The 23,777-nt window shown below is 50.8% G+C and overlaps 1 pseudogene; it reads left to right on the top strand.

Annotated features, from left to right (window-relative positions):
• Positions 1-23,777, top strand: part of LOC128946070 (nucleotide exchange factor SIL1-like) — a 216,388-nt pseudogene that overhangs the window by 22,920 nt on the left and 169,691 nt on the right.

Here is a 23,777-nt window from a genome sequence, read left to right as displayed (position 1 = left end):
CTTTCTCTGGCTTCTTCTCAACTGTCTTTACAGAGGTGCTTATAAAATCAATATTACAATTGTTCTTCATATTTTACTGAGTGGTTGAGGGTTTCTGCATCTTGCTATTGATTTCTGATTGTACTGCAGGACATTTAGGTGCACACAGGTTGTTCTGTGATGGATAACTTCATATGTGTCTTCCTAATCATCACTGAGTTGCCTTCTGCATGTTCCCTGTTGCTGGATGCGGCTGCTGAGTTTGGAAGGCACCAGGAGAGCTCTGAGTGCAATCCTGAGACACCAAACTTGTGACTGCTCATTTAATTTGGGTTTGGTTTTCAATCAGACACAGGGGTCACATGAGGCTTGTGGGGTCTCCTCTTTTGTGTTGTCTTTGCAGAGTTCTTCTGCCCTGGCTTTTCAGGCAGCTTCGTGTTGTGTGTTGTAGGAGCAAAACAAGTCATTATCCTGGCTTTGTGTGGGGTGATCATGATGCACCTTTAGCTTCCAGCACTGACCTTGGCCCTTGGGGCAGCTCTGCAGGCTGACCTCAGCATTTCAGAGGTTCAGAGTCATTGGATCCCGGAATGGTTTGGGTTGGAAGGGAACCTTGAAGCTCATCCAATTCCAATCCCCTGCCATGGCAGGGTCACCTCCCACTGTCCCAGGCTGCTCCAGCCCCAGTGTCCAGCCTGGCCTTGGGCACTGCCAGGGATCCAGGGGCAGCCCCAGCTGCTCTGGGCACCCTGTGCCAGGGCCTGCCCACCCTCACAGGGAACAATTCCTGATTCCCAATATCCCATCCATCCCTGCCCTCTGGCAGTGGAAGCCATTCCCTGTGTCCTGGCACTCCAGGCCCCTGTAAAAGTCCAAGTCTCAATGAAGCAATGCAGAAGCCCAGTGTGCATTGGTAACTGCTGTAAAGCTGGATTTGCAGACTGAGGCTCTTGGAGCACATCAGCACTGATGGCACAATCTGTGTGAGAGCTTGTTGGCACCAGAGGAACCTGTGAGGAGTGACAGGACTGTGGCCAGCACGGGTGCTCCAAAATGCTTCCGTGGCTCCAGGTGGGTGTACAGGGGAAGAGCTCTGTGTGTGTGTGGGCACAGTCCTTCCCAGCTCTGCATGCCCTGGCACAGGCTCCACATCTGCCAGGGGCTGTGGCTGTGCCAACAGGCACTCTGGAGAGGGCTGGCTGTGCACAAACCTCTGCTGGCTGGACTGGGCTGTTTGCTCCTCAGGCTTATCCTGGACAGGCTCCTGCGCCTTCAGACATGGAGGCTACACCTGGCTTCTGAGGAATTGGTTGTTGCAGTTAGTCTGTCCGTGCTGGGGACCAGGACAAGCACTGGCACAGGAGCTGGTCCTGTGTGTCCAGGGTGGCAGGGCTCGGTGGTGGCAGCGCTGGCAGGGACACGGCAGAGCTTGGGAGGGAATGGGGCTGGCATGCATAACAATGGGCAGGCTCTGACCTTGCCTCTGGAACTCACTTAGCAATTCTGTTGATGTTCTGGAAACGAAAATATAATTCAGGCCACCTTCTCCTCCAAGCTGACCCTGAGAATCTGGGAGAAGAGCTACTGAATAATTAGGGGCTTTTTTTTTCTCCCCCCTTTTTGCTGGAGTTACTGCTCAGTGTTGAACTGTGCTCTTCTACAGTGTCATCACTTCCCTTGAACTTACTGCTCCGAGTGTACTTAGCATTAATATAATTACGTAAATTGCAGTCTCATTAATCACCGGGGGCTGCGGCACATCCTTGTTGTGCTGTTTCGTGGGTGGCTTGGCTGGTGGGAACCCCTGGCCAGGGATGGGGGCTGTGGCTGGAGCACTCCCCCTCTGCTCCTGAGCCTGGTTTAGCTGAACTTTGTGTGTCTCACCCTGCAGGATCTGGAGTGTTTGCCAGCACTGCCATGATTGCAGCCTTGCTGCCGCAGAGGAGAAAAGGGAAAGGTGGGTTTGTCCCAAGGGAGTTTGGCTGGACCACATCCCTGCTGCTGTCCCTGTGATTTGGGTCTGTGGGGTCCCAAAATGCAGAGCCCAGCCTCGTGGCTTGGCAGTGAGCACCCAGAGCCCGTGCTCTGTGCAGGGTCTGCTGCAGGGCTGTTTGATGATGTTGTGCCTCTGTCTCTGTGGCAGAGCTCTCAGCCTTCCTGGCAATGTAAATTCCCCTGGCTGCATGCTAAAATTACACTGAGTTATTGATTTATCTTTGAGAGGATTTCCTTCCTGAGGGACATTTCTGGCTGTTGTAGTGATTTAGTTCTTCTGCAAAGGCAGAGTCCGTGGCAGAGCAGAGCCACCCTCCTGCCCTCGAGCCTGCAGCTCAGGGTCACGCTCCCTCAGGCTTCCTCTGCAAGCTGATTTCTTTTCCAAGGCTGGGACAAGGTTACATGGCTGTTATTTCTGTGTAACAACTGCAAATAAAAGGGCATTTTCAACTTTCCACTGCAGAAGCTGCAAGTCTGGGACAAGCCTTTGTGCCGTGGCACCAGCATTATCTTGGGCATGTCTCAAACCCAGCTCCAAGGCTGGCATGTGGGACTTGTGGAGCCATGCCAGCCTTAATACACTTGGACTCCTGGGAATGTTTTAGTTCTTCAGAGTGGAGTATGATGGGAGCAGGAGCTTGCAACACTTTTCTCCTAAAGCTTCAGGGTACAGCGTCTCTTTTCTTTGCTTTCTATTGACTCACAATGGAGCATCTCTAAGAACCAGGCCAGGTGAGTTCCTGCTGCTGGTCCTGAGGAAGCCAAGACAGTTTATTTCTTCTATCCCCAGCTTTCTCCCCTTGGCCCTGAAAGCCCCCCCACCAACTATGGCTCAGCTGGTGAGCACCATCAGTAGAAGGACCTGACCCTTCAGGACATTGCCCAATATTTCAGATACTCCGTGGCTGGAAAATGCCCAGCTCTGTGTCCTTGGGTGCCCATTTGAAGCATGTCCCTGTGGGTTCCTGTATCTAACCCCACTTTCTAGTGGATTTGGCACCAACCTCAGCTGCACACTGATAAAATGGGAGGCTGCTCGTGCATGTGGTGTTATAAAACAGCATCCACCAATTAGACCCAGGGAGAACGTCAATTTATTTTCCTGTGAACCAAGTGTGGCACAGCTCCTTCCTTTCCCTGTGATCTATCTGTGAGATAAAACACATCTTTAGTGTGTATCTTAAATACTGCAGTGTTGGCAAGTTCTCTTGACAGAAATTAGGCTAATGTCCCTTACGGCTGCGTTAGCTGTAGAAACAAGGCTTTAAATTGAAGCTTCGCAAAGCGCTATTCCAGCATGCTCTCCAAGGCATCTCCTTATTCCAGCTTTTATTATCCAAATTTGTTCTCGCTCTGCCTTGGCAGCAGGGCTGGCAGGCAGCTCTGCCCATCCATCCTGCTGGTCTGGCAGCCAGGGGGTGGGAGCAGCACCTCCAGGCTGGCCTGGGCAGTGCTGGCCAAGCCCTGTGGAGCCCTCGGCCCCGGGATGCTCCGGCTTGGGGGGCACCACTGCTGGGACAGGGCTGGGGCCTGGGTGAGGGCAGGCAGCTGACACCCATCGAGCACAGAGGGGATCCAAGGCAGTCAGCTGCACGCCCTGACAGCGGCACAGCGTGTCCTGAAACGCTCCCACTGGGAGCTGGAGCTGGGAGAAGGGAGTTTGTGTTGTGCGTGTCTCATCCTTGCAATTTCAGCGCTGAGTTACAGACTCAGAAGCTGAGGACAGGAACATGGAGTGCTGAGGCCTGGTCATGAATTCCCTGCTTGAGCTTCAGCCCTCCCCTGGAAAATAGTTTCCTTTTTAGCTCCTTTACCCTTCTCAAGTTGAGCCCTTTTAGCCTTTAACTCCTTGTTTCCAACAACAGATTAACCAGGGCTGTTTTAAACCTCCTGATTCTCACACTGGTGTTGGTCCTGATGGATTATCCCTCCCTATTGTGTCCTTTCTGTGCCTCCACATTGCCAGGTTCTTTGGTGGCCCTCTCCTGAGTCACTGAGAGAGGAGGAGAGGCTGAGAGTGACACATGTGGGAGACATGATGGTTGATGATGTTCTGGAGGTGCTAACCTCCATCATAGTAAAGAAGCCTCTCTCAAAAGGTATTAAATGCCTAAAATCCCACAAAATTAATATCATCCTCAGTTCTTTTTGTCAGGTTCTCAATTCTCCCGGTCAGCTGCCTTGTTCTTCTCTGCCTACATCCTGTATTGATCTTCTCTGAACGTAGCCAAGCCTTCAGCATCCCAGATGGGCTTTCTGGAATAACAAATAGACCTGAGGAATGACAATTATTGAATGGATTGTAGCATTGGCTTGGGGATAAATATTGTAGGGAGTTGGAAAGGGATTAAACCTGGCATTTGTAAGTAAGCTTCTCATGGATGTTGACTTGGGGACATGGTGAGACAAAGGTCACTGCAGTGTCTCTGCAGCCTGGTGTGCCATTTGAGAGATGAAATATCAGTGTGGCTGGATACCTTTGGTCTCTCTGTTTCTTCTGCTCGGACCTTTGTGGGATTAAACTCTCTAAACTGCTGCAGTTCACAGACTTCAAGCCCAGTATCAAAAGAAAAAATAAATCAAATGCCTGGTATTAAATCCTGAGCACATGACTCCTGCTGCACCCTAACTCACTGCAGTGCCTGCCTTGAAGCTGGGGAGAAGGCTTTGCTGGCAAAGTGAAAACAGGTTGTGCCCACTCTACAAAAGGACACGCCTTCTTCTTCCTGCCCTGTGGTTATTTTTTCCTGGTGTGTTTGCTGCTGTTGCACTGAAGGCAGAGCAGCCCTCCCAGCAGGGAGGTGGAGAATGGAGCACTTGTTGTATGAGCTCTTTGCCACAGGAAGCATTTCCCTCCTGCAGCAGCAGCAGCAGCAGCAGCAGGTACATCAGCAGATGCTGCAGCAGTGCCCCCATCAGAGGCCCTGTATTTCCCCCTGGAGCCCTCCTGTCACCCCTCCTTCCCTGAGATCCCTCCTCCCCAGGCTCTTCGCTGGCTTCCACCTTCAATTCCATCACTTCCAGACTTCCCAGGGGGCCCAGGCACCTCATGGGAGGGCCACGCTGTGCCCTGTGTGTGACAGACACCCCTCCTGTCCTTGTGGCTCCCCTGCATGGGAGGGATGAGGTTTGGTGTGTGTTCAGAGGCTCAGCTCTGGGCATGAGGCTGGGCCCCCTGGTGTGCCACCATCATCATCATCATCACCTTGGCTGCCATGGAGGGTGGGTGGCAGTCACAGGGACCTGCTCTGGCACTGCCAACCATGGCCTGCTTGTCCCAGGGGCTCACGTGCCCCTCCTTCCCCCTTGCTGCAGGAGCTGCAGGAGAAGCCAAGTGAATTGGGCAGGCGGTGTGAGGAGAGAGCCCAGCCCAGCCTCCCCCACAGGGTGCCTCTGTTTGAATAGCAGCGTTCAGAGCACTCAGCACCGGCTGATCAGCTGGGAGAACATAAATCCCAGTGCCACAGGAGAGCCCTGGCTCAGGGAAAAGGGCCAGTTGTGAGCGCTGTCCAGCCCAGTGTCCAAATGGAATGGTGCTTTCACATCTCTAATCAAGGGTTACTTAGTGGAGAGCCCCTTCCTTGTGAGGCTTTGTTCTCTGCTAGCTGTGGATTGAATCACAGGAGGAGGGATTGGATTCTGGCATCATTTTAAAAACGTTTTCATTCTATTTTCTGAGTGGAACAAATTACAGAGAAGACCTCTCAGCACTGTGACGAAAGAGTGGCTCTAAAACCCTTTTCAGCCAAACAAATGTTTGAGCTGAAGGCCTGATGGATGGTGCTTAAAGATGTGGTTAGTACAGCAAGGTTGGCATTAAAAATCACTGGGTGCAAGAAAGTTCTCCCAAGGTTACTGTGGGGGTTGTCTCCCTGTAATCCTGGTGTGAGCAGCCCTTAACACCCTGAGTCCACCAGTGAGCTCTGTGGCATCAGCCATGGGAGAGCAGCAGCACAGCAAGCACCAGTGAGTCACTTGTCTCTTGCTAAATGAGAAACTGCAATGGGATCAGCCCTTTTGGGGTGGCTTCACTGTGGCAGGAGGGCTGGAACTGGATGAACTTTAAGGTCCCTTCCAACCAAACCGTTCCACAATTCTTTCCCTGTCCCTGTCCAAGTGGGGTTCAAGCAGAAAGCAGTGCTGCTGCTTTGGGACCTGTGAGGAGCCTGGGCAGGAGCACACCTGCTGTTGGGATGTACCAGAACAGGGTGGCTTTGGGGCTTTCCCAGGAATGCCTTTGCTGCCAGCAGCTGTGCTGGATGTTGGACAGGGGACAAATTCACCCTTGGCAAGCTTGAAAGCATTTCAGATGGCTTCTGTCCCTGCTCCAGTGCAGCACAGAACAAAATCAGATGTTGGAGAAGGTGTCATACTTAGACATCACCATTCTGACAGGTCGATTTCCAGGATGTTTATTAACATAGCTTGGAATGTCACAGAAAGGTTTGTCAGATAAACTAGCTGACTGAAGTTCTTACATGAGACTTCCTTGGTTTTGTTGAGGTGCTTTGAACTCTTCATTCAATCTCTCAACAATTCATTCTCTTCAGGCCTTTTAGGAAGAGCCTCTGCAAGGTCTGTGGCTGGGGGATCAGGCCCTGCCTGCTCCCTGTGTGTCTGGGTGTGGAATCCTTTGAATCCCTCAGGGCAATCCCCAGGGCCTTGCCCTAAATTATGCTATAGAGTCTCCACCTAGGCTGCAAGAGAAAACTTCCCGATGGAGCCTTGCACAACACTATGAACCACCCCAGTTCCTTTCCCCTTATGTCCCAAACTCTGGTAGTTTCTCCTTTCCCTGTTCCCTCATTGGCTGTGGTATCCCTGGTGGCTGGCTGTGCGTCTCCCCTGTAGGGCAGTGCCCTTTGCCCTGCCCTTTGTGCCACCCCAGTGCCTTTGGACCATTGGCCACTGACTCCTAATTAACCCTGTGCACACCACATGGCCAGCTCTTTTGTCTCTGATTCCCCTTTGGCGTGCTGGAATAAGCCTTTGCCGGAATTTATCATACAAAAGGCCCTTCTGCCTCTCGTGGCTGAACTGGCCATGGTGAGTCTGGTGTGTGGACTTGGCTGCTCTTCCTGAATGTTCACCCAAGCAGCTTTTCCAAGGAGATGCTTATTGGGAAATAGGCAGCAGCATCCACCATCTAAACCCCTGTGTTGCTCCATATGGGTGTCCTGGGAGGCAGAAGGAAGCAGCAGTGCCAATTGTTTGCTCATGCTGTAAGGACAGAACTCCTCTCTGAGGGTTTCCTCTGCAATCCCAGGAAGAGAAGGACATCTCTGTCCTTGTCAGACCTCTGGGCAATGATCAGACAGAACAGCGATGAAACCAGGCTGGCAGCACCAGGGCTGGTCACTCGCAGGCAGAGGCAGCCCAGCTCCTCCAGCCCGAGCTGGGCAGCGCCTGGGAGAGGTGGCACCGTGGCACTGGGCACGGTGCATCACCCCAGGGGTTCCTCCTGCATCCCATCCCCTGCAGAGCCCCTGCTGTCCCTGGTTACCTGAGCAGTGGAGAGGCAGTGCCCAGGCTACTGCTGCTCTGAGGAGATGCTGCGCTCAGCAGGCAGCTCTGGCTCCCCAGCAGTACCGTGGGAGGAGGAGCTGCCCAGGGAGTGCATTTGTAAAGCATTTCTTCCCCAGGAAGAGGAGTTTGTCACAGGAGTTTGTACTTGGGATGTGCACACAGGTGTCTGAGCTTCCTCCCTGCCTGAGGTGGGGAATGCTGGGGGGGCTGGGGCAGCTGCTGGGGGAGCTTCCAGGCCTGGTGCTGTGAAACCTCTCCACCAGCTATCAGGAGGAGGTGACACAGAGCATATTAATGACATTTTCCAGTGGCACTTAATTGGGAGGAGCACTGAGTGTCAGACAGCGAACTAATGCAAAAGGCTATAGCTGAGTGAAGAAGGGAAAGAAAAAGAAAGGAAAGAAAGAAAAGATAGGAAAGAAAGGGAAGAAAGAGAAAGAGAGAAAGAGAGAGACAAAAAGAAAGAAAGAAAGAAAGAAAGAAAGAAAGAAAGAAAGAAAGAAAGAAAGAAAGAAAGAAAGAGAAAGAAAGAAAGAAAGAAAGAAAGAGAGAAAGAGAGAAAGAAAGAAAGAAAGAAAGAAAGAAAGAAAGAAAGAAAGAAAGAAAAAGAAAGAAAGAAAGAAAGAAAGAAAGAAAGAAAGAAAGAGAGAAAGAAAGAAAGAAAGAAAGAAAGAAAGAAAGAAAGAAAGAAAGAAAGAAAGAAAGAAAGAAAGATAGATTTCTTTGCTTGGTCAGGAGCTCAGCAGTGCAGAAAGCTGAAGCCTGTCCTTTGTGTTCCCTTTGGGATGGCAGTAGAAGTGCCCTGAGTGCACATTGAGAGGCACCTTCATGGCTTCTCGTGCCACAACACCAAAACTAAATGTGCAAAGTGACTTCCTTGAATGACATGTAGTCCATTGAAATATCTACAGGAAGTGGTCTGGAAATGCTTTCTTGGCCTGCTCCTTGGGATCAGCTGTGAGGGGCTGAGGGCTGGCCTGAGCCCGGTGCTGTGTCCCAGTGGGAGCAGCCGCACAGGCTCACGTGAAGAGCAGGCACTGCCAGAGGCGCTGGAGATCTCACCTGCCCTGCAGCCACCATTGTCAAGGTGCTGTAAACATCAGCTGGTGCTGACTTTCCCCTTGGACCCCTTGGTTTAGTCACTATGGGGAATTTCTTTCCTGAAGCCCGTGGGATTTCCCCCTGGCAGGTGTGATGGGGATGCTCAGGGAGTGTGGGGCTTTGGGGGCAGCTGCCCAGGCAGGGGCTGAGCTTGGGGCCCTGTTGGGCCCATGGCCCCCAGCAGCAGCAGCAGCAGCAGCAGCAGCAGCAGCAGTGGCCCCAGGGCCCAAAGCCCCGTGCCCCCTGCCCAGCACAGGCTGCCCTGTCCCTGCAGCTGTCACCCGAGTGGGGCCCAGGGGCCAGTGGCCGCTGGCAGCAGCAGGAATGCGGGCAGGGTGAGGATGCCCTTCCTTGGCTTTTGTCTCTGGAACAAAGCAGGCTCAGGGCAGTGCAGAGCAGGCTGGGAAGCAGAGCCCAAGGCCTTTGGAGGCTGCAAGGCTTAAAGATCAGTCCCTGCAGCAGCCCAGATGGAGGTGGCCCAGTTGCCAAGGCTGTGGGGGCCTTGAGAGCGTGCAGGTGGATTTTGCATGGCTGTGGCCTGCTGGTGGCTCTGGGCCCAGGAGTGCCTGTGGCTGCAGCAGGAAGGGTGGCTGAAGGTTTGCTGGCTGCTTTGGTGGCATGGCTGCAGGGGCCAGTGCTGTGAGAGCCCCCTGTGTGAGAGCTGGCGAGAGCTGAGCTCTTGGGGACAGCGCTGTGCCCCAGGCCAAGAAGAGCAGCAGTGCCCAGTGCCAGGAGTGGTGTCAGTGGGAGCCCCTGTGCACAGGGACCCCCAGCCCCGGGGTGGCCATGCCAGCGCCCCCAGGGACCTGCAGCCCTGGGAACATGGAAAAAGTGGAAACAACAAGTGTGCAAAGGCTGCCTTTGCCCAAAGGAATGGCCAAGAAAGGTCAGGTTTTAAATAGAAACAGTATTTATTTGCCGCAGATTGACAAATCGGGGACTTACAGAACATGTTTCATTATAACAATCGTTATAACAACAACAACAACAATGTACAGAACATATTTACATGAGATCCGATGGGCTAACAATCTTCAAAACATATTTACAGGAAACTTCTTATGTAATCAGCGTATTTACAGAAATCTTCAAAACTTTGGAACGTATTTACAACGGCATGGCATCTGTGCCATGATGTGCATGAGCCCTGGAAGAAAGGAAGCAGCAGAGCTGGACTCAGCTGGCAGCACTGGGCCCAGCAGGGCTGGGAGCTGGGCCCCAGGGGCTGGGCCGGGGCTGGCAGGGCTGGCGTGGCCCCAGGCAGGCACAGGGCAGGCCGGGGCTGGTGCTTGTGGCAGCACAAGCCAGGCCCCCTGCGGGCACCGTGTCCCTGAGCGGGGCCATCCAGCCCAGCCCCAGCCTGGCGTCAGGGGACCCAGAGTGTGTGTGGGCAGAGTGTGGGAAGCATCTGCCTGTCTTACCTGTGGGGCTCCATCTTCTTCCAAGGACCATGGGCTCCTGCTCATTCTCATCCACCTCCATGTCCTCGATGTCATCCTCCTCATCCACCTCCATCTCCTCGATGTTGTCCTCCTCGTCTATTTCCATGTCCTCAACAGGGGAGGACATGGAAGTAGAGGAGGAGTCCACCTCCATCATTTCTTCCTCATCCTGGCCCAGGTCCACTTCCATGTCCTCCACGCTGTCTCTGTCTGTCTGCAAGAGGCAGCACAATCTCCCAGTGGGCTTCCAGTCCCACATCATCCATTCCCACATGGCTGCAGCCTGCTCAAGCCGGGTGCCCCCTGCCTGGCATGGCACTGTACCTCCATGGGCACAGCAGAGCACATCCTGCTGGGATTGCTGCTCCAGAGCAGGCGGCAGGAAATGCCCAGGCAGCAGCAGCACCTCTGTGCTGAGGGTCAGAGCGCAGGGCGAGCGGCAACTGACCCTTGGCAGCTGGTGAAGTGTCTGCTGTGCTCGTTTCCAGGTCCTGGACGTTCCACCTGGAACCCTCTGGGAGCTATGATGTCAGTGAAGTTTCAGGGGCGCTGTGCAGTGGGAGATGTGGATGGCAGAATGATCAAATCCTTGAATGGTTTGGCTTGGAAGGGACCCTGAAGATCCTATGGTTCCAAGCTGAGCAACCTCCCAGCACAGCAGGTTACTGCGGCCCGTGTCCCACCTGGCCTTTGGTGTTGCTGGGGATGGGGCATCCACAGCCTCTCTGCACTGGTCCCTGTGTCAGGGACAAGCCCCCTGAGAGTAAAGAACTTCTTCCCATTATCTAATCCCTTCCACCTCTTGCAGTTTGACCCCATTTTTCCTTGTCCTGTCTCTAAAGTTCCTGACAAAGTGTGCTCCTCGACTTCTCTGTGGGTCAGGCTGTTCCTGCAGGGTCATACGTGTGGCTGGACCTGTAGGCAGGAGAGAGAGAAGCCAAATTCCCAGTAAAAAAAAATGGGGAACGTGGCATGAGGACTGAGAGGATGAGGAAAAAGTAGAGACATGCATGTCTTTTCTTTGGTGGGTTGCAGGATTCGTGCCTTTTATTAGAGGCCAGGTTCCCTGGTGTGCTCAGGTTCTCTGTTGCAGCCTGCCCACAGCCAACCTCTGTGTGTGACCTGCACATGCAGAGCTGGGAGGACGCTTGCTTAAACTGCTGGTGAACGAGGCGATTGAGGAATCTTTGTGTGGAACTGCAAAAACATCAGTGGATTGCCCTGAAAAGGGTCCAGGAACGGAGACAAAATGGGGCTTGGCACTGAGAGGGAAAATTGGGGGGAAAAGCCGGGGAGCAGTGGTAGGAGCCAGGACTGAAACGGTACAGGAGAGGCGAGGACATTCTAGGGGGAATACATATAAGGAAAATACAGCAGTTCAACTGGGTGATGCCAATAAAACGCCAAGAGCCTGCAAATGCCCATGGGTGACACCATTGCATTCAGAGCGGTGTCTCTCTTTTACCTTGGTCACTTTGCCCTGACGTATTACAGCTCCAGTGATAGGCCCCTGGGCCCTCACATTTCCCCTTTTTGTTATCTATAAAAAAGGCTTCTGCTATAGAGTTTTGCAGGCATTTAGCAAAAAAGGATAAAATAACCAACACAATGAATACAAAAAACAAAGCCCACACGACAGTCTTAACTAAAGATGAAAGCCAGCCTCGCAAACCCCTCTGTTTGGAAAGTCCAGTGAACCAGTCGTTGTTGCCTTCTATCTGGATCTTGTTTCCTTGATCTTTTAGCAGCTGGATGCCCTGGTAAACTGACTCCCTATGTGACAGCAGGTAGAAAAAACACCTGCCTTCAAAAGCCTGACAGGCATGGCCATGGACAAGAAATTGTGGCTTGTCTGTGGAAGCACCCAGGTGAAGGCATGTGGCTCAGTGAGGAGCATCCAGATTCCTGCTGCAGCAGCAACCAATGGCAGCATCCTCTGACTCTGGTAATTTAGTATCTGGAGGCTTGGGTGTCCTTAAAGTAAACAGATGAAGAGATTAGAAGGTGGAACTTAAGTTGTGTTCCCACTAAACTTTCTCTTCTGTAAGGCAAGGGTGTGAACACAGCTTATTAAAAGAACCATATATCATTGCTAAAATATAATTTTTACAAATGTTAAGTCATATATCCTGGTTAATGATGTCTGAGCCATCTTGGTCTTGGTGTGTGTGGTCAATGCTGCTTAGGAGATCTTCTTCTGTCCTTCTCCTTCTTCTTTTCCAGGCTGCTGCTGTCTCTCTTAGGCTTCCATTCTGTTCTTCTGATGGTGGCTCTGGTATTTGCCTCGCGGTTCCCAGAAAGAGTTTTAATGTATTTTGCTGGGATCCATCTTAGGAGTGTTTCTGTAGAGACAAGGGCATCTTCTCTTTCCCAAGTAATCAATGGGAAGGTGCCGATAATTTGTTTAGATTCAGGGTCTTTGATCAACAGAGGTGGCTGTTCTTTTAATTGGGCTGCAGCTGAATTAGTAAACTGCCTGATGATGGGGGGAGTTGGCTCTATAAATGGGTTGTTCAAAAAGTTGAATACGTAAAAGGCCTTGGCCAGTGTCTCAATGGGAGATAATATCTGGACTCCCCCTTGCAGTTGATCAAGGATTCTTTTGATGGATCAGTGGGCCCTCTCGGTTTTGGACTGTCCTGTGGTGGAGTGTGGTATGCCTGTGACATATTTTATACCCCAGTGGTCAGAAACTTGTTGGAATCATTGCAAGGTATAAGCAAGAGCATTATCAGTTTAAAGTTCCTGTGGATATGCTTAGGCGGAAAAACCTTCAAATTAACGTTTTATAGCGTCTTTGATTTTTCACCAGCATGGGCAGAGGTAAAAATCCCAGTGGAAAAGATTTTGATTGAGAGGTGGATGTACTTTAGTCTTCCAGAAGGGGCTTGGTGTGTGGTGTCTGATTGCCAGATGTGGAGACTCTCTAGTGCTCTTGGATTGACTGCAGCTCTGACAGAAGCAAGGCCATGTTCCTGACAGTTGGGGCAGGTGGCTACAAGGGATCTTGCCGAGTCTCAGGTAATTTTAGCATCCTGAGCAGCACAGGAATGTTTTGATGGTAGTATTGGTGCCTGATCCTTGCCTGTCCAAAATCTATCTAAGGCATATTGCAGTGGTTCAGATGTTTGAAGTAAGCAATTGAGGGGCTCTTGAGTGAGAAGTAAGTATATATTCACAAGGTGTGTTCCTGCAAGGGGGCACAGACACTTTCTAGCTTCCCTGATAAGTTGTGCAATAACTTTCTGTTGGGTTGTTATCATTTTAGTAGGTTGGTGTCATCTGAAAACCCAATCAATTATTTTCAGGGCATCTGAGATAGTTGAGTCCCACAGAAACAATAATGTATGGAATTTTGGACTTACACCAAGGGCCAGGGAGAAAGGAAAATTAGGGTGGTATGTGTGTGCCTGTTTAGTTTGAATCACCCAGGAGACCTTTTGTACAGTTGCTTAGGCCTCCAGTGTCAGTGATCGCGGGAATCGAGCCCTTCACTGAATTAAGGAGCAGCAGGAACGGTGGCGTGAGATCTTCTGTGGTGGATCCCAGCAGTGAACATAGCCAACTGATGCTTCCACAGAGTTGGTGGAGTTCTGGCAGAGTCTTTGGGTTGTCCTTGGTTTGCAGTGTTTGTGGTGTGATGGTTCTCTCTGCAGTTTTTAGGCCGAGACACTTCCAAGGGCCTGTCCTTTGAATTTTATCTGCTGCAATCTCAAAACCTTTCTCCTGTATCGCAGTGATGACATCTTGTACTGCAACATCCAAAATGAATTGAGCTTCTGCACAAACGACTGTGTCGTCCATGTAATGAAAAATGATAGCATTAGGATGTTCATTTACTGGTCCATATAACGGAAAACGATTAGCATTAGGGCGAGAGAATTCGGACTTCAAGTCATTGACAAATATTTGGGCTACTCTTCATTATTTGAGGAAATACAGTCCACTGGTACCTCTGTAAAGGTGATTGTCGATTTAGTGACGGAAAAGGCAACCCAGGGGGGTGTCATTGGGCTGCATGGGGGTGTCAAAAAAGTTGTCATTAAGATCTATATCAACCACCTGCAAAAAACAGTGTAATCATAGGTACAATTGGACTAAACCTCCCTGAACTAGCCTTCCTTCACATCTCAACCCATGCAATCTTCAAAGCAATGCTCTTCCTATGCTCAGGCTCCATCAATCACAGCCTAAATGGCAAAGAAGACATCCGAAAAATAGGAGGATTCCAAAAACTGCTACCCACAACTACGTCATGGTGCAACATCGGCAATCTCGAGGTATCATGGAGGCTGAGGGCAGGCTGGACTGGAGGGCACCCATGTCCTCGATGACCTCGTTGATTTTCCTGAGGTCCTGCCGGAGCCGCCTCTTGTCCTTGCCAGGATTTCATATGATAATGACAGGTGCATTGCAGGGGCTAGTAGATGGTACAATGTGGTCCACAGACAGCTTCTCCTGCACAAGGGACTTAAGGGCCTTTAACTTTCTGCCTGAGAGGGGCCACTGATCCACCCATATGGGGTCGTTGGTCTTCCAGGTTGACCAAAGTGTGGCGCGCTGCTCAGTGGCCCTGTCTAGAAATCCTGAGGTGTTGATAGGATCTCTAGCCTTGTCCCTCATTGTGACAAGAGGTCTCTTCCCCTAAGTGTTATTGTTGCCCGGGTGACAAATGATCTTACTGTAGCAACTGTGCCCTAAGGACCTTCCCTGCAGATGGTACCTTGACTCCAGAAGCTGGTAGTGGCTCCCCTGGTAGCTAATAATTACGCCAGCAGCTGGAACCAGGGGCCATTGATTTAGCCAATTAGAGCGGGAAATTATGGTGATGTCAGCTCCTGTATCTAATAGTCCTGAAAGACATCTTTTCTCCCTTTACATGACAAAGCACACTTTAGAATGGGTCTATTTGGGCCTGTTGTCTGTGCCCACATCACCATTGGATCAACTGGTGTGGTGATCATGTCCAGTAGGAGGATGGCTCTGGCTGTAACTGTTCCTTTTAGAATGAAAAGGGGAGGGTCTAAGCATAGAGCCTGGACAGTTATCTCCTGCAAAGACATCAAGGTGAGCACCTCAGGTAATGCAGTGAGTGTCTCCATCCCTTCCCTGGTGTTGGTTTAAATCAAAATGTCTCTGGGCCATCCTTCACGCCTGTATTTGCCTGTTGGAATATGGTGAACATAAATTGAATGGATTGGAATTGAAAAGGCCCCTACCAGCTGCCTTTAGGTTCCAGGGCAGAGCTGTCTTCTGTCGAGTTTTCTGCAGTGATTGAGCTGTCCTGCTGGATCTGAGAAGGTCTCTGTGCTGGTTCTCCACGATGTTGGGGAGTGTGGGGCGGAACGGCCTCGCGTTTGGTGTCATCGCACAGGGCCTTTCTGTGTCTGTGTGGGGTTTCCTGCAGGCCAGCGGTTTTGCTGGTGTTGGAAAGCGTGTGGACGAGGGGGGCAGTGAGGACATTGGCTGTGACGCCTAGAAAGTCTCCAGTAATAGCCTATACTTTTAAAATTCTGTTAACAATGCCCCATCTCTCCACATATAAAGGAAGGTCCCTTTTCATATGTTTGTGGGTGAGAAACTTACAGGGTATTAGCACCTCTACTACACCCTGACTGGTAGCCTTATCTAGGCTGGCATCATGGTGTATGGATGCCCTAATGGTGCATTCCTTGACCATTTGTGAAAGGGCAGGTTTTGGCGAAAGTGACATGAGGGATGAGAGAAGGACAAAAAAAAGTACAGACATGCAAGCCATTGGGTTTAGTGGCTTGAGGGATTTATGCCTGTTATTTGAGGCCAGGTGCCCTGGTGCACGTAATTCCTACATCTTCCTGAGATTTCACTGCTGGGTGAGGAGTCGAGCAGTGCTGAAAGCTGAGGCCTGTCCTTTGCGTTCCCTTTGGGATGGCAGTGGAAGTGCCCTGAGTGCACATTGAGAGGCACCTTCATGGCTTCTCATGCCACGACACCAAAACTAAATGTGCAAGGTGGCTTCTTTGAATGACATTTAGTCCTTTGAAATATCTGCAGGAAGTGGTCTGGAAATGCTTTGTGAGCCTGCTCCTTGGGATCAGCTGTGAGGGGCTGAGGGCTGGCTTGAGCCCGGTGCTGTGTCCCACTGGGAGCCGCCCCACAGTCTCAGGTGCAGAGCAGGCACTGCCAGAGGCACTGGAGATCTCACCTGCCCTGCAGCCACCATTGTCAAGGTGCTGTAAACATCAGCTGGTGCTGACTTTCCTCTTGGACCCCTTGGTTTCGTCACTATGGGGAATTTCTTTCCTGAAGCCTGTAGGATTTCCCCCTGGCAGGTGTGATGGGGATGCTCAGGGAGTGTGGGGCTTTGGGGGCAGCTGCCCAGGCAGGGGCTGAGCTCGGGCCCCTGTTGGGCCCTGGCCCCCAGCAGCAGCAGCGCCAGGGCCCAAAGCCCCGTGCCCCCTGCCCAGCGCAGCCAGCCCTGTCGCTGCAGCTGTCACCCGAGTGGGGCCCAGGGCCCAGTGGCTGCTGCCAGCAGCAGGAATGCGGGCAGGGTGAGGATGCCCTAGCTTGGCTTTTGTCTCTAGAACAATGCGGGCTCAGGGCAGTGCAGAGCAGGCTGGGAAGCAGAGCCCAGGGCCTATAGAGGCAGCAAGCCTTACAAATCAGCCCCTGCAGCAGCCCAGATGCAGGTGGCCCAATTGCCAAGGCTGTGGTGGCCTTGAGAGCGTGCAGGTGGATTTTGCATGGCTGTGGCCTGCTGGCGGCTCTGGGCCCAGGAGTGCCTGTGGCTGCAGCAGGAAGGGTGGCTGAAGGTTTGCTGCCTGCTTTGGTGGCATGGCTGCCGGGGCCAGTGCTGGGAGAGCCCCCTGTGTGAGAGCTGGTGAGAGCTGAGCTCTTGGGGACAGTGCTGTGGTGCAGGCCAGGAAGAGCAGCAGTGCCCAGTGCCAGGAGTGGTGTCAGTGGGAGCCCCTGTGCACAGGGACCCCCAGTCCCGGGGTGGCCGTGCCAGCACCTGCAGGGACCCCCAGCCCCGGGAACGTGGAAGAAGTTGAACCCACAAGTGTGCAAAGGCTGCCTGTGCCCAAAGGAAGGGCCAAGAAAAGTCAGGTTTCAAAAAGAAAAAGGATTTATTTCCCGAAGATTGGCAAATCTAGGATTTACAGAACATGTGTCGTTATAACAATTGTTATAACAACAAGAACAACAATGTACAGAACATATTTACATGGGATCTGAGGGGCTAACAATCTTCAAAACATATTTACAGAAAACTTCAAACGGAAGGAACGTATTTACAGGAAACTTCTAAACTCTCAAACGTATTTACAAAGGCGTGGCATCTGCGCCATGATGTGGATGAGCCCTGGAAGAAAGGAAGCAGCAGAGCTGGACTCAGCTGGCAGCACTGGGCCCAGCAGGGCTGGGAGCTGGGCCCCAGGGGCTGGGCCGGGGCTGGCAGGGCTGGCGTGGCCCCAGGCAAGCGCAGGGCAGGCCGGGGCTGGTGCTTGTGGCAGCACAAGCCAGGCCCCCTGCGGGCACCGTGTCCCTGAGCGGGGCCATCCAGCCCAGCCCCAGCCTGGCGTCAGGGGACCCAGCGTGTGTGTGGGCAGGGTGTGGGAAGCATCTGCCTGTCTTACCTGTGGGGCTCCATCTTTATCCAAGGACCATGGGCTCCTCCTCGTTCTCATCCACTTCCATGTCCTCGATGTCATCCTCCGCATCCACCTCCATCTCCTCGATGTTGTCCTCCTCGTCTATTTCCATGTCCTCAACAGGGGAGGACATGGAAGTAGAGGAGGAGTCCACCTCCATCATTTCTTCCTCATGCTGGCCCAGGTCCACTTCCATCTCCTCCACAGTGTCTCTGTCAGTCTGCAAGGGGCAGCACAATCTCTCAGTGGGCTTCCAGTCCCACACCATCCATTCCCACATGGCTGCAGCCTGCCCAAGCCGGGTGCCCCCTGCCTGGCATGGCACTGTACCTCCATTGGCACAGCAGAGCACATCCTGCTGGGATTGGCACTCCAAAGCAGGCGGCAGGAAATGCCCAGGCAGCAGCAGCACCTCAGCGCTGAGGGTCAGAGCGCAGAGCAAGTGGCAACTGACCCTTGGCAGCCAGTGAATTGTCTGCTGTGCTCGTTTCCAGGTCCTGGACATTCCACCTGGAACCCTCTGGGAACTGTGATGTCACTGAAGTTTCATGGGTACTGTGCAGTGGGAGATGGGGATGGCAGAATGATGAAATCCTTGAATGTTTTGGCTTGGAAGGGACCCTGAAGATGATCTGGTTCCAAGCTGAGCAAGCTCCCAGCACAGCAGGTTGCTGCGGCCCCTGTCCCACCTGGCCTTGGATGTTGCTGGGAATGGGGCATCCACAGCCTCTTTGCACTGATCCCTGTGTCAGGGACAAGCACCCTGAGAGTAAAGAACTTCTTCCCATCATCAAATGTCTTCCAACTCTTGCAGTTTGATCCCATTCCTCCGCGTCCTGTCACTACAGTTCCTGAGAAAGTGTGCTCTCCCTCTTTCCTGTGGGTCAAGCAGTTCCTGCAGGGTCTCACATGTGGCCTGACCTGCAGACAGGACATAGAGAAGCCAAGTACCCAGTCACAGACAATGCAGAATGTGGAATAAGAACTGAGAGAATAAGGAAAATGGAAGGACATGCAAGGCATTGGTTTGGGTGGGCAACCGGATTCATGCGTTTTCTTAGAGGCTAGGTTCCCTGTTGCACTCAGTTCCTGTGTTGCAGCCTGGCCAAAGCCAGCCTCTGCTAGGGACCTGCACTCCCAGAGCTGGGAGCACAGTTGCTTAAAGTGCTGGTGAACGAGGCGAGTGAGGGATCTTTGTATGGAACTCCAAACACTGTGGATTGCACTGAAGAGGGTCCAGGAAGGGAGACAAAATGGGACTTGGCACACAGATAGAAAATGGGGGGGAAAATCAGGGTAGCATTTCAGTGAGCCAGGACCAAAACAATAGAATAGAGGGTAGAACATTCTCGAGTGAGTACTTATAAGGAAAATACAGCAGTTGAACTGGGTGATGCCAGCAAAACGTGCTGCATCACCATGAGCCTTTAAATGCCCATGGGCGACACCATTGCATTCAGGGCGGTGTCTCTCTTTTACCTTGGTCACTTTGCCCTGAGGTATTACAGTTCCAGTGGTAGGCCCCTGGGCCCTCACATCTCCCGCCTTTTATTGTCTATAAAGAAGGCTTCTGCCCTAGATTTTTGCAGGCATTTAGTAAAATAGGATAAAATAACCAACACAATGAATACAATAAACAGTGTCCACAAAACAGTCTTAACTAAAGATATAAAGCAGCCTTTCATCCCGCCGTGTTTGAAAATTCCAATGAACCAGTCGTTGTTGCCTTCTATCTGGATCTTGTTTCCTTGATCTTTTAGCAGCTGGATGCCCTGGTAAACTGACTCTCTATCTGACAACAGGTAGAAAAAACACCTGCCTTCAAATGCCTGACAGGCATGGCCATGGACAAGAAATTGTGGCTTGTGTGTGGAAGCACCCAGGTGAAGGCATGCGGCTCAGGGTGGAGCATCCAGATTCCTGCTGCTGCAGCAGCAACCAATGGCAGCATCCTCTGACTTTAGCTGATTTAGTATCTTGAGGCTTGGGTTGCCTAAAAGCAAACAGATAAAGAGATTAGAAGATGAAACTTAAGTTGTGTTCCCACTAAACTTTCTCTTCTGTAAGGCAAGGGTGTGAACACAGCTTATTAGAAGAATCATATATCAATGCTTAAATATAATTTTTACATATGTTAATTCATATATCCTGGTTAGTGGTGTCTGAGCTAGCTTGGTCTTGGTGTGTGTGGTCAACGCTGCTTAGGAGATCTTCTTCTCTCCTTCTCCTTCTTCTTTTCCAGGCTGCTGCTGTCCCTCTTAGGCTTCCATTCTGTTCTTCCTATGGTGGCTCTGGTGTTTGCCTCACCATTCCCAGGAAGAGTTTTAATGTATTGTGCTGAGATCGATCTTAGGAGTGTTGCTGTAAAGACAAGGGCATCTTCTCTTCCCCAAGTATTTAATGGGTAGGTGCCCATAAATTTGTTCAGAATCAGGATCTTTGATCAACACAGGTGGCTGTTCTTTTAATTGGGCTGCAGTTGAATTAGTAAAATTCCTGATGACTGGGGGAGTTGTCTCCATAAATGGGTTGTTCAAAAAGTTGAATACATAAAAGGCCTTGGCCAGTCTCTCAATGGAAGATAATATCTGGACTACCGCTCTCAATTGATCAAGGATCCTTTTGATGGATCAGTGGGCCCTCTCGGCTATGGACTGTCCTGTGGTGGAGTGCGGTATGCCTGTGACATGTTTTATTCCCTACTGGTCAGAAACTTGTTGGAATCAGTGTGAGGTATATGCAGGACCGCTATCAGTTTTAATTTCCTGTGGAACTGCTTAGGAGGAAGAAATGAAAAAGTAATGTTTTATAGCCTCTTCTGATTTTTCACCAGCATGGGCAGAGGCAAAAATCGCACTGGAAAAAATTTTGTTTGAGACGTGCATGTATTTTAGTCTGCCGAAAGGGGCCTTGTGTGATGTCTGATTGCCAGATGTGGAGACTCTCTAGTGCTCTTGGATTGATTCCAGCTCTGACAGAAGCAAGGCCACGTTCCTGACAATTTGGGCCGTTGGTTACAATGGATCTTGCCGGGTCTCGGGTAATTTTGAACATCCTGTGCAGCACAGAAATGGTTTGATGGTAGAATTTGTGGCTGATCTTTGCCTGTTTAAAGACTGTCTAAGGCATATTGCAGTGGTTCAGATGTTTGAAGTAGGCAATTGAGGTGCTCTGGAGTGAGAACTAAGTATATATTCACAAGGTCTCTTCCTGGAAGGGAGCACTGATGTTTTCTAGCTTTCCTGATTAGTTGTGTAATAACTTTCTGTTGGGTTGTTATCATTTTAGTAGATTGGTGCGCTCTGAAGACACATTCAATTTGTATGTGGGGATCTGAGATAGTTGAGTCCCCCTGAAACAATAATGTATGGAATTTTGGACTTACACCAAGGATTGCCAGGGAGAAAGGAAAACCAGGTAGTGTCTGTGTGCCTGTTTAGTTTGAATCATCCAGGATACCTTTTGTGCAGCTGCTTCTGCCTCCAGTGTCAGTGATCACGGGAATCGAGTCCTTCTCTGCCTTTAAGGAGAAGCAGGAACAGTGGCACGAGATCTTCTGTGGTGATTCCAAGCAGTGAGCATACCCAACTGATGCTTCCACAGAGCTGGTGGAATTCATGCAGAGTCTTTGGGTTGTCCTTGATGTGCAGTGTTTAGCCTGTGATGGTTCTCTCTGTGCTTTTTAGGCCGAGATACTTCCAGGGGGCTGTCTTTTGGACTTTATCTGTTGCAATCTCAAAACCTTTCTGCTGTACCGCAGTAATGACATCCTGTACTGCAAAGTCCAAAATGATCAGAGCTTCTGCACAAACTAATATATGGTCCATGTAATGAAAAATGATAGCATTAGGACATGTTGTCCGGCTTTGCGAAAGAATTTGGGCAGCAAGGCATTGACAAGTAGTTTGGTGCTTCTTCATTCCCTTGAGGCTATACAGTCCACTGGTACCTCTGTAAAGGTGCTTGTCGATTTGGGGACAGAAAAAGCAAACAAGGGGCTTTCATTGGGTTGCAAGGAGAAGTCAAAAAAGCAGTCATTTATTTTTATAACAAGTATCTACCAGTCTCGGGGTATGATGGAGGCTGAGGGAAGGCTGGACTGGAGGGCACCCATGTCATCAATGACCTCATTGATTTTCCTGAGGTCCTGCAGTAGCTGCCCCCTCTTGTCTTTGCCAGGCTTTCATATGATAATGACAGGTTCATTGCAGGGGCCAGTAGATGGTACAATGTGGCCCACAGACAGCTGCTCCTGCAGGTGGGACTGCAGGGCCTTTAACTTTCTGCCTGAGAGGGGCCACTGATCCACACATATGAGGTCATTGATCTTACAGGTTGACTGAAGGGTGGCGTGCTGCTCTGTAGCCCCGTCTAGAAATCCTGAGGTATTGATAGGATCTCTAGCCCTGTCCCCCATTGGGACAAGAGGTCTTCTTCTCAAATTGTTATTGGTGCCTGGGTGATGAATGATCTTACTGTAGCAACAGTGCCCTCAGGACCTTCCATGCAGATGTTACTGTGACTCCAGAAGCTGGTAGTGGCTCTCCCGATGGCTAAAATTACCCCAGCAGCTGGAACCAGGGGCCCTTCTTTTAACCAATCAGAGCAGGAAATTATGGTGATGTCATCTCCTGTATCTAATAGTCGTGAAAGACATCTCTTTCTCCCTTTACATGACAAAGCGCACTTTAGAATGGGTCTATTTCTGCCTGTTGTCTGTGCCCACATCACCACTGGATCAGCTAGTGTGGTGATCATGTCGAGTGGGAGGTAGGCACTGGCTGTAACTGTTCCTTTTAGAATGAGAAGTGGAGGGTCTAAGCATAGAGCCTGGGCAGTTATCTCCTGCAAAGACATCAAGGCGAGTACCTCAGGTAGTATAGTGAGTATCTCCATCCCTTCCCTGGTGTTGGTTTAAATCAAAATGTCTTTGGGCCGTCCTTCACGCCTGTATTTGCCTTTTGGAATATGGTGAACATAAATATTGTGGATTGGAATTAAAAAGGCGCTTACCAGCTGTCTTTGGGTTCCAGGGCAGAGCTGTCTTCTGTCGAGTTTTCTGCAGCGATGGAGCTGTTCCGCTGGGTCTGAGAAGGTCGCTGTGCTGGTTCTCCACGATGTTGGGGAGAGTAGGGCAGAACGGCCTTGCGTTTGGTGTCATTGCGCGGGGCCTTTCTGTGTCTGTGTGGGGTTTCCCACAGGCCACCGGTTTTGCGGATGTTTTAAAGCGTGTGGACAAGGGGGGCAGTGAGGACAGTGGCTGTGACACCTAGAAGGTCCCTGGTAATAGCCTTTATTTTTACAATTCTATTGAGAATGCCTCATCTCTCCACATTTAAAGCAAGGTCCTTCTTCATGTGTGTGCCAGGGAATAACCTGGGAGGCTACTAGCACCTCTACTACACCGAGTTAGGAAGCATTATCTCAGCTAGCATCACAGTATAAGGATGCCCTAATGGTGCATGCCACAACCATTTGTGCAATGGTAGGCTTTCTGTAGATGGGTAGAGAAGGTAAAATGTCTTTAAAGGTGTGTTTAGCATTTGTTTCAGCAAGTTTAGGAGGCAGTACCTTCTTGGCTTTTGGATGTTCACCTTTCTTCTCTATTGATTGTGGAAGGTGGTCAATAAATTTTAGAAAGCATTCCACAGGTCCCTAGAGAATGTCTGTGAAATCTAGAGTAGGTGTTGTTCCATTGGGTGTCTGCATGACACCTGTCTTTTCAGCACTTTTATCTCTCCTAACAGAGCTCAGGGAAGGTCTATTGAATGAGGCTAACTGAAATCTTCCTTACTGGCTAGATGGACAAATGTTATGTGTGTCCACCTGTCTTCCCTAGTATAGTCTTTAATAATTGTTTTATTAGTTTTTTCCCCATTCCTTCCCACAGAATACTTTCAGTGGGAGAAAGTAGGATGTGTATAAAATGGAGCAGATTGCGAGGCACCATAACATGTGCAGTGAAGATGCCATTTAACAAATTATTAAAGTATGGTGAGCCCCTCCCATGGTCTTTCACTGCTTTACAAAGATCTTTCATCTCCCATGTGGGACAGCTTCCCATCGGGGGTTAGCCCCCCTCTGGTACTGCACCGGTGTTGCT

The sequence above is a fragment of the Melozone crissalis genome, unplaced genomic scaffold (genome assembly GCF_028551555.1).
Source record: "Melozone crissalis strain CALT ecotype California unplaced genomic scaffold, PUWL_Pcris_2 ptg000073l_1, whole genome shotgun sequence".
In the NCBI taxonomy this organism is placed as follows: Eukaryota; Metazoa; Chordata; class Aves; order Passeriformes; family Passerellidae; genus Melozone; species Melozone crissalis.
The sequence above is the reverse complement of the archived record's forward strand: the minus strand, read 5'-3'. Positions and strand labels throughout refer to the sequence as shown.